Source organism: Etheostoma spectabile, chromosome 22 (assembly GCF_008692095.1).
Source record: "Etheostoma spectabile isolate EspeVRDwgs_2016 chromosome 22, UIUC_Espe_1.0, whole genome shotgun sequence".
Classification (NCBI taxonomy): Eukaryota; Metazoa; Chordata; class Actinopteri; order Perciformes; family Percidae; genus Etheostoma; species Etheostoma spectabile.
The window spans coordinates 10,793,083-10,803,949 of record NC_045754.1 but is presented as its reverse complement, the minus strand read 5'-3'; the positions used below and the strand labels follow the sequence as shown (position 1 = coordinate 10,803,949).

At 38.8% G+C, this 10,867-nt stretch overlaps 1 protein-coding gene and 1 long non-coding RNA gene across 2 annotated transcripts in view; one reads left to right on the top strand and one right to left on the bottom strand.

The window, feature by feature from the left end:
- The first annotated feature begins 9,461 nt into the window (after positions 1 to 9,461).
- htr5ab (5-hydroxytryptamine (serotonin) receptor 5A, genome duplicate b) overlaps positions 9,462 to 10,867 on the top strand; it is an 11,327-nt gene continuing 9,921 nt past the window's right edge. The window contains exon 1 of the mRNA XM_032504258.1: positions 9,462 to 9,710. The gene's annotated coding sequence lies outside the window, so the exon portion shown is untranslated. The remainder of the gene's footprint in view (positions 9,711 to 10,867) is intronic.
- The window catches only part of LOC116672420 (uncharacterized), an 18,945-nt gene continuing 18,674 nt past the window's right edge, over positions 10,597 to 10,867 (bottom strand). Inside the window, exons 2-3 of the long non-coding RNA XR_004327547.1 lie at positions 10,655 to 10,659; positions 10,597 to 10,608 (exon numbers count right to left, since the gene is read on the bottom strand). This is a non-coding gene — a long non-coding RNA (uncharacterized LOC116672420). The remainder of the gene's footprint in view (positions 10,609 to 10,654; positions 10,660 to 10,867) is intronic.

Here is a 10,867-nt window from a genome sequence, read left to right as displayed (position 1 = left end):
GGGGAGGGGGTTGGGGTTGTTACTGTCTGGCAGGCTTGTAATTGTTCTATACTCTCCAAAGACCTTTTTCTCCATAAGAGAAATAACCTAGATATGCAAATGTGCATCCCCAATTAATTTAATTCAAATAATTACGCAGAGCAAGGAAATGGGGATGAAAAAAAACAAGTCGGCAAGTTGGCTTCCCATTCAAGCTCCCTCCCTGTGCAGTGCACAGCTAAATTAGCTTGGTATATTGAAGCATATTCTGCTACACGCACAAGCTTTTATTATCTCTGACATTTTTGTGAGTGGTCCTAAGCCTTTTGGAATCAACAAACACTGAGTCGGTGGAAGTAATCAATACAAGTAGAGATTCAAATGTAGTGACTAAATGCATAAAAATGAGTGTATGACCCTATTCACAGAGCATTTTGATGCTTCAATTTAAAACACAGCTTAACGCTGGCCTTTTTGTTTTAACAGATTTAACTGTACTTGTGAAATATGGTTTTGTTCAAAGTCTCTCTAAGCACAATTTGTGCTTCCTCAGCTGCATTTTAATTAAATGCTCTCTAAAATTATATATTGACTTAAACTGACTAAAGAAGTGTTTGTTCTTAACAGCTACTCAAAAAACAAATCATTTAAATTATTGATTCTCTATTTATATATCTTCTAAAAGTCCCAGTCTTCATGATTTATAAAATGACAAAAAAGGGAAATTATTAAAGTATCACAATACTTTGAATTCCTGAACTGCCACCAGCAATGATGAAAATTGTAACCTTTGTAATCTTTGGTCAACATGACTTGTTTCTCGTTAACTTCACTTAGGAGTGTTTCATTCTTAAACTAACTATAGTCTGAAAATGTGTCCATTAATGACAAAATGTACAGCATTAAAATGGGATTTAAAACGGGGTTATAAATGGGGTTTAATGACACGTTAAATAACTTTGAGCAGGTCAAGCTTTAATGTACATATGCATACTTAATAGTCATTTATACAGGTATTACAGTATTTGGCATCTGACAACTTTCATTACAGTAAGTGCAATATGCCTTGGACCTAAACCAAGACTGTGATGAAGGAATTTTGAATAATTGCATTTCTGTTGGTATTCAGTAAGTATTCAAAAAAGCTGGATCGGGCATCAGCAACATGCACATGGTTGACATATTTGCTTTCGTTGGAAGCAAACAAAGATCAATCCTGTATATAATCACAACTGTGGCACAGTGATGCCATCAGCATGGTAAAACAATTAGAATATCTGTAAATGCTTTGAATTAATTAATCCCATGACACAGTTATACTAATTAGGTGGTAATCCCTGACTCCTATTGCTCCATATTTAAGACAAACCAACTCAGTCCAGATATGAGGACAGCAGACACCAAAGAGTGAGGACTAATTATTGCTTTAAATTGATGATTTTCTATCTGACTAATTAATGGTGATGCTTTTCTGTGAGTGCAGATGAGCATTGATGTAGTCTTCTAGGACACAGGCAAACCAAAGGAACTTGTTGATGTTAATCAAAAGATTTACACATTAATTTATACTTGTAATTAAAGGGAGTAGTAATTATAGAGAATATAGTTTTCTGGTGGTCTGTAAATTACTGTAAAAAGATAGGATCATAATTCAGTGACACATGTTTAGAACAAAGAACTGAAGAGCTGACGATTGATCAAAACTGTCATATTTCTAGAGATGTTTTCCACATCTGTGGATTGCATTGCTGGATCATTCTTGGAATACACTTGTAGCATGTTTATGTAAATTGGACTGGTTCAACGTCAGTCTTTTCTGAATTAAAAGTGATTTGTATTCATTAAGTTTGACAATCCTGTATTGTTTAAGTGTCTCATGATGTGAGAGGGAAATATACAGAAAAAGTTATTCAGCCAATGACACTCACAAAACTCTAAACAGAGTATTTATATTTTACCACTTTGCAAATCAACAGCACAATGGTATCTTATTTCACAAAATCACATGCTATCAACCAAATAAAAAGAAGCACAGCAAAAACAAATTAACAGCAGAATAAAGGAAGAATTTGAAGAAGAACCAGCAGCCAGCAGTAGCAGCAGTGTATCAATTCTTTGGTGCTTTTAAGCTTTTAAGCAGCTTTCCCACAACTTTCCGCACCTTGTTTCCAGCTTCAGCAAAAACACACTGATATACCTATTGTGTGATACCTGATACACCTGACACACCTGATATATTTTGCTGACATGTTTTTTATGTCCACTTTAAAGTGATAATGTGTCATTTTTTACATCTGCTGCCCTGAAATGCCCCAGAAAAAGACATAATAATGACAGCAACTCAAGTTGTTTATCTTAACTTACTCGCAGAAATGTACTTGACATTGCTGTTTTCACAAGTTTTCCTACTCCTATAGTACGTCTCACACATACTGTTTGATGTTTATATCAACAGCATTGTGCTCTTTTTCCACTGACAGTTTTTGTTTGTTCAATACTGGTTTCTGATTGCACAGGAAAACTTATTATTAATTTAACAGTTAACTTTATTTATTAAATCATGATGAGAATATTTTTGACTGAACTGATTTTTTTTGAAGTAAAATTAATTTCCACCAAATGCTCAATATGTTTTTACATATTAAAAATTGAATTTGAATGTCAGGGGGAAAATGATTACAGCTGGAGGGAAGTGGAATCTGTTTATGAGTATGAGCAAATGTTATTTTTGTAACACTGCTGCAAGCTGTGTCAGTGTGGCATGGTGTTTAATTTAAAATGCATTATTGTTCGATCAAATGAGGATCACAATAAAATAAGTGTGGTGATGGAACTAATGTAGCTCAGCGTAAATTCTTTCAGGAAGACCTAACTATTAATTGATGCACTCTTAAATCAATACAGCTGTTATCCTAATACATGTATGATTTAGCATGTGCATATAACTGTGACATATCTGCAACTAGTCTCTCCTGATTGAAATGTATCTCAGCAGTAATCCTTTCCGGAAGACCTCACTCTTAATCAATGCTCTACCTAACTAGAATTAGCTGTTGCCACAGCTGTTTTGTCGCCACCACCGGTGTCTAGATTCCGTCGGGGGGGTCTGATAGTTCTCTACCCCATATATATTTTTATGGAGCAATGGAGTCTAATCGCCAAAGATTTTGTACATTTTATTTGAGCTGTACAACAAATCTTATTTGCATATCTGCAAATACGTCTCTCTGAATTGACATCCAGTCATTTCCAGACTCAAAACCTCAGCTCCAGGTAGACTGAGGAAGAAGACACTTTCCTATATTAGATGTGTCAATAAAAAATGCGCTGAGACTGAGCCTTAGTGATGTGACATGGGGTCATCCGGTGTTTCGGGTCTCGCAACATCAGACATCCTCTCCAATGCGACCCTGCCAGGGTTGATCAGGCCCTGACTACGTCCTGCTTTGCCATGCAGTGCTCCGCCAATACCTGCTACGCCCCGCAGTGCCCTGCTATGTCCTGCTATGCCCTGCAGTGCCCTGCTACGCCATGATCTACTACAACTACTGTTTCTGGTCATAGTTCTATTATCATTATTGTGACTATTATTGCCACTGTTCATCACACCCCCAACCAGCACCGTCAGACACCGTCTGTCAAGAGCCTGGGTCTGTCCAAGATTTCTCCCTGAAAGGAAGTTTCCTCACCACCCGAGGTTTCTCCATGAAAGGGAGTTTTTCCTCGTCACTGTCGCACTAAATGCATGATCTTGGGGGAATTACTGGAATTGTTGGGTCGTTATAAATTATAGAGTGTGGTCTAGAACTCCTCTATCTGTAAAGTGTCTTGAGATAACATTTGTTATGATTTGATACGATAAAAAAATGAATTAAAAATTTAATTGTATTGACTTGCTTCCCAGCAGCAACCCACGGATCAGCCCTTTTCAACCAAAGCCACCTTGTGGCTTTCTCTGCGGCATCACCTGGGAACCCAATGGCCTTTTGTAGAGGTTAGCTGGGCTTGGTAGGGCATTTTAGAGTGCTTGCACAAGGAACCGGACGCATTGGAAGTCTCCCTGCTTGATATTTGCCTAAATGATCCTGGGCTGCAGTGTACTCTCCTCCCTTGTTCAAGCGCCCTGCTGCCAGAGACAAACCACCTTTCTCACTCGATCTTCCTCCTCACCTGCTCAGACCTCTTCCTGGAGTAGACAGTGTCTCTCCTTGCCCTGGGCCTTGCCCACCTAGGTCTTTGTCATTTCTGACTTTATACAGTATATACATACCAACAGGGCAAGTAAGGAGCTCAGAAAATAGGACAGTCTATTGTCACTGTTTGGTGTCTGGTGGTGGATCAATTTCAAGTATGTGACTCATTGTTATTGTGATTGCGGCAAATTACAGATTAAAGTGCACTTCATACTGTTACACAAGTGCTCCCGACACGATTGGTGTCTGAGATGACATGTGATTCATGAGTATGGGGTGTGGTGTGTGTGTTAGAATGTGTGTGTTGTCAGGGGCCAGCAGCCTCCCCGCACTCTTTATTTTTAACTGAGTAAGGTGGGAGGAGGATTGGAGCAAAGCAAGAAAGGCGCCTGACACATGAAAATGGAGGAAATTAACATGCCCTGAAAACAAGTGTATGTACATGCATGTGTCTCTGCTACTGAACACGTTACGAAATGATGATACAACCTCATGGTGTGAATTCAAAAGGGCTTCCTGGCTGCAGCAGGGCATAATTAGATGATGTATTGTAATTCTAAACCACACTTCCTATTGTTGCACTGGAAAATGTTAATGCCATTTTAAAGAAATATGAAGCCTTGACCTGTTTTACCTTGGCCGGTCCCTTGGAGCAGTAGATGGATGGCTCCTCTCAGAGTTTCCCGGCACATGACCTTGAGTGCTTTATTAATTTCCTTATTTTTTAGGGCAACACCTCAGGCTAATCACCTCAAAGACGAGTCAAGGGATCACTTGAGGCGTAAGATCTGAAATTAGACAATTTCCAGTCAAAACGACTTCAACAGTTCATTAACTGTTTCAATTAAAAATTCTTGTTGAAGAATAATTAAATCAAAATAATCAAATTAGCTTTTTGTTTCATGTGTAAGCTACTCTTTTCAATTATTCAAAAGATAGTAGTTATTTAAGGTATTTAGTGACTAGAGTCTTGTTAATATCATATTAGATTTGCTATGAAACCGAAATTGGCAACAACTGCATCCATTCCACTCTGCTAAACTTATGTTTCAATTCAATGCCAAGTAACAAAGACAGCACTTTCAAAAGAAAAAATGTAGAATAGTCCTACAGTATGTGAAGTTGAGAAACGTGATTCACACTAACTGGCATTTGACTACTTAAATTAAAAACCTTATTCATTAAGATGACAAACTCCCCCAGGAGAGTGTAAATTAGAAACTGGAATCATTTTAGCATAAAAGATATTTTGAGATTTTGACAGACGGCAATAATCTCTTTTAATCAGCGAAGTTAAGTGACCAAAGATTTACAATTCATGCACTGACTCAATGTGTTATCTTTGGAAAGGTGGGAATAAAACTGAATATATCATCTGCGTTGTATTTACCAAAAATGAATGAAGAAAGAGGCAGTCTTTTCCTGACTGATATGCTGTAGATGTAAACGTCTTTATTTAAAAATACAGGTATCAGTAGCACTCAAAAGGGGAAACAACGATTTTCTCCCCTTGAAAGTTAATTTTTAAAGATAATAGCATTGTCACATTCCACGGGTTTGTAGCTTGCATGAGAAGTCACACAAAAATAAGTGTTGAAAGACAAAGTGTTGTATACTGATAGTGATGTTGACACATGATATAGTTTTGCAATCTAACAATTGTTCTTATATTACTCTGAAAGGTGTCTTTGGAGGAAAGAAAACTCTGTTATTTACCCTTAGTTTGAAATTCTTCTAACATATCAGGCCGCTAAAGAATTTTCAGTTCACAGCACCACACAAGGTTAGAGCAATTTATCAAGATGATTGCTGTACAATAAGGAAACCTCTGTCCCTCACTTTATGCCCGAGAAAACAGCCAAATGTTTCAGGGAACATAGAACGAAAGATTGTGTGCCTTATTGCGGACTTTGTAGGTATTCGGTCATAAACCAAAAATCCTAACACATTAAAATTTTTACCTGATGATGGCACCATATGGAAAAGTAATGGATCACCAAAGGAATTACAATTCATCCTGAGGGAAATATGGGTACCAAATGACATAGCAATCCATCCAATAATTGCAAAAACATTTCACTAAAAAACGTTTTTTGATTACAGCAAGACCATTTATTGGGTAAAAATACGCAAATGTAAAGCTAAAATTCAAAGAGATGGTTGCATTTACAGCTTCACAATGTGTGCTAATTCAAGAAGAAATGCTAAATTTAAACAAATTAGGTTTAACATGAACATGCATGCAGAGGGTGGGGGTTAAATAACAGGAACACAATGTAATCCAATAGAACAACAACATTACACCGTAGCCTCCATGATCAGCCAAAGACTTGCTGCAGTCTTCGGCATGCACACGGTACCTGAGGTCATTGTCACTTTGAATCAATCTTGACAAATGTTTTTTGAGCATATAGTACAAGTTGTGAGCATCGTTCATATGCAGAAAATTCAGCTATCCGTTTACTCTGCCAACAGACCATCAAAGAGGACCTCTGCTGCTCCATCTTCACAATTTACTGAATCTTTCCTTTTCCTTCATCTACTGGGCCAGTGCTGCTTGCCTCAGCACATCACAGCCTAACACCTTGTCTGAACCTACTCCTGCCTCACCAGCTACTGACAAACAGTGATGCTCTAATTAGGTGTGGGTGGTACAGTGCAGACAGATATTAACTGTCAGGGACGCATGACAGTAAAGACATTCTCAACCTTGTCGGCAGAATTTATTGTCACCTGAAGAAGTTTATTGTTTGGATAAAATCCCAATGGAAAAGTCAAAGACAACTTACACATGGGATATCCTCCTGCAGCAAACACTTTTAAAATGTGAAATCAATAAATGTGAAAGTGTGTAACGAACGCTCAAAATGACCCAATGGATCATGACACTGCTTCAACAGGGCAGCTTAGATTTTAAAATGTACAACATGGTCATATAGAGCAAACAGAGGGTGCTCTAATTTGAAATCCCTGGATTCTCTTTGCTTAACATTTAATCATTCATTGTGTAATTACTGCAGGTCAGACACACTGCTAATTTATGTGGCAGGTTTACCAGCAAAGTCCCTGATCCAAGACCACATCACGTTTTTCCAGGACCTGGGACATGAAGTTGCAGTTGCTGACAGTGTTAAATCCTGGTAGGAACAGGAATAATTGATGACTGGCTGTTTATGAGGAGGAGACCAGCCTGGCGGGACAAGGTCAGAGATGTGCCAAGAAAAAATGAGAATAAAAAGACCCTTTTTTCCTCAAACAAGGGAACAGAGCAGTTTGTTAGTGTGAGTAAGGTGGGTCACAGCTACTCCGAACAGGACAGTCTGATGTTTCCAGTGACACAGATGTAAATGTTAAGCTTGAGTAGTGCTCACACTTTTTTTTTTGTAAAAACAAGACGAAAATGCATGATATGACCCCTAATGTGTTTTCATCTAAGCCTGTACTGCAGTGCCCATTCATCAAATCTGCAGAACAGCTAAACAGCTGGAAGCGCAAGTGTCATCTGTTTTAACAAGGAGCACTTTGTACTGACACTTTAAGTGGGTTGCATTAATGCCTTCATAGCCCTATAATTAGTAAGACACCATTTCTCAAAGCAAGTTATACAGCAATGACTGCACAAGCAACTGCAAAGCTGATTTGATTTTTTGCATTAGCATCACCTGTTAAAGGGGGGAGGAGGGACAGCAGGAGGAGGGGTCAGGAGGCAGGGTCCTCCAGCTACCCAAATTTTTCCCTTGAGCAGGGGATTATGTAATAGACGGCAAGTGTGCCTGTACATGTGTGCAGCTGTATATTTCATGATTAGTTACCCAAGCACACTTATCCGTTTTCAGCAGGTGTTTCAAACAAATCCCATGGATTTTAATGTTAGCACAAGCAACAATTGGATAAACACGTATCGCACTCTCCAAGGTTGCTGGAGTAAAGGACATGGAAGGTGTGATGTAACGTTTACACTGCAGCAGCATCTATAAAGCAGAGTACATGCAGTATTTTCAACATGGGACTCAATGCAGGTTATTTTGGCACAAACAGGCTTTTTTTTCTACAATGGTAATGAACAAGCCTCCCATGGCGCTGGTTAAGTTCTCACTCATCATCAGTTACTATAGGGTCCATTATGTGTTTGTGATAAAACAGTGGGCTTATAGTCACGGAGTTGCTCGCTACTGTTGCTGTATTATATTAAAGACTAATTGTAAATCAGTTACCATAACAGTCACTGGTGCACTTGGGGAAAACACTGCAAAAGTGTCCTCTTGGATGCCCCTATTGTAGATAAAAAAGCATGTCCTCTATGTTGGCGCAATGTGCATGATAACGTCAAAAATTGCTATCTAGGGTTCCCCTCCAGAGGAGAAAATGCAATGCAAGTGCCCTACAGTGCCTTTCAGGTTGAGAAGGGTCAATGCAGCGCAATATAGGCTGCCCTACATGCTATAAAAGTAGTAGTATTTGATGGTTATGTTTTCAATTTCAATCTTAACATGGGTTTGGAACTGTTTCACCATAAATGCATCACAACTTTCTGCACTCTGGTGCCCTTGGCCGTCAGACATTATAAAGCCTGACATTATAAAGTATGATAGGAATCATACAGTAGCTAGTTATTTTGGATCAGCCTCCTTTGTATCCGCTCCTGCTCTACAGCTACAGGTCTGTTGCTGGGGAAGGTAGCCTGATTCATTCTAATAAGCAAGATGGAACCCCTTAAAAACAGATTAATTGATACATGGTTTGCTAAAAAGTCACAGTGTTCTTTTCCTGTAAGGAGTTATTGCAGGAAGCAACCGGTGCAGACTAATGATTTCATAAAATTAATCATCCTGGGAGATTTTCTCTGGACAAAGGTCGTGTCCTACTGGGAATTCCAAATAAAGCCCAAATGGGAGAAACTTGATTACAAGTTGTACGAGTCGCGCGCTCCTGCCAACATAAGCGATTTGAATCACTTTGTGCGAAATACGCATTTTTCTGCGGAATATGGGAGAAATGTTGGGGGAGTTACAACGGTGGTCGCGTGGAAGTATCATCCATAAAGCAGCAAGATCCATGTCTCCTCCAACAACCTCTGATCACTGCAGAATGAGACTAATTAGAACAGAGGGAATGTTTTCTGAGAAACACCATCAGTCCGAAAACACAGAGGCATCGTCTTCTTCCACGCATTATGTACAGACAGCTGTTAACTCGCGCGAAGTGCACGCAAAAAAAAAACGCGTGACACACACACTTGCACGCGCGCACACCTACACACACGCACACACACACACACATACACACGCACACACACACACCGAGAAAACGCAGTGTTTATCATGTGAATTGGACTCAGTTCCCCCTTCCGAACACTGTGTGGTTTATTCCAGCGGCTCTGTATCTTTAGCGCGAGGTGCGTTTCTGTTGTCATCAGCACACTGAGCCAGGCGGTTCAATCACTCCGCGGACACGGCAGCGAAGTGAATTTCGATGGAGAGGTCATACAGAGCTGAGATATTCTCGTGCAGGACTGTTTTATGCCGAACTGTTAATGGGGTGAGTTATTTCCGTTTATAAATCGTTGCCGCCGAGTTTAATATTCTAATAATTGTAATAGCTTCTTCTTTTTTTTGGAATAGGAATCAAAAGTGAAGTTGTGTTGTTTCGGTTGATAATCATCTGTAACCAGAATCAAGTGCCGACAGGAAACATCATTGGACACGTTAGCTCTACACAGATTATTATTGATATGTTAGAGTTATTATTCTGGAGAGCAAGTCTCTCAGAAACTGTGGATTTCAATAAATAATGCACATTTGAATGATTTTTTTTTTCAACTAGAAAGAAGAGCATTTTCTTTAAATATCGTACATGATATTGTTTTGAAAACACGTTCCATCAAATCAAAGATAAAGTGCTGAATAGCCTACACAATAGGAGTACTCACAAGTTAAAGGTTTGCCTTACGGCTGCCTTATTATCTTTAATAGTTCTATGACATATGCCAGAGGACACATCTATATACATTATCTTCCCTTCTGTTGTAAATGTCAGCCCTCTGATGCCTCAGAGAAACTCTGTAAAAAAAATCGTGTAATAAAGAGTGTGCAACCGTTTCAGAATGGAGAGCTCTACACAAAGAGAATGCACTTCACACTCTGGCTGTTTCAATCATGAAGTTGTGACAGTGTGTTTGGACACAACGATTAAGTTGAATTGAGATGTCAAAGTACTTTTTACCTGAATCTGTAGCTGGCTGCCTTCAATGTTTTGTTAGAAATAGTTTTTTATCCGCAGGCTGATTGCATGAGGGGCAAACAAAAAATAATCATGTATTAGGAACAGAAACTAAAGTTGATAATGTGCAAAATTTGCAAATTACCATTCTTTTGCTAATAAAATAAAACCGCACTACATTTTCTGTGGGGGCCAGAAATAATTACAGCGAAGAGAACTTCATTTCAAAAGCATGCAAAACACATTAATCTAAGTTTGTATACAATGGCTTGATCTCCACAGCCTTGGGTATAGTGTGGTCTTCTTCCAAAGTCTTCTGAAGCTCAGAAAGGATTAAGTCACTGATTTGCTGATTTTTAAATTGTAATGAAATAAATGTGGTCTGGAAATATCTCCCTGCTGCAGCTCAGTAACATGAAAATGACTCTCTGGTATAACTAACATGTTCTAGCATATATATATATATATATATATAT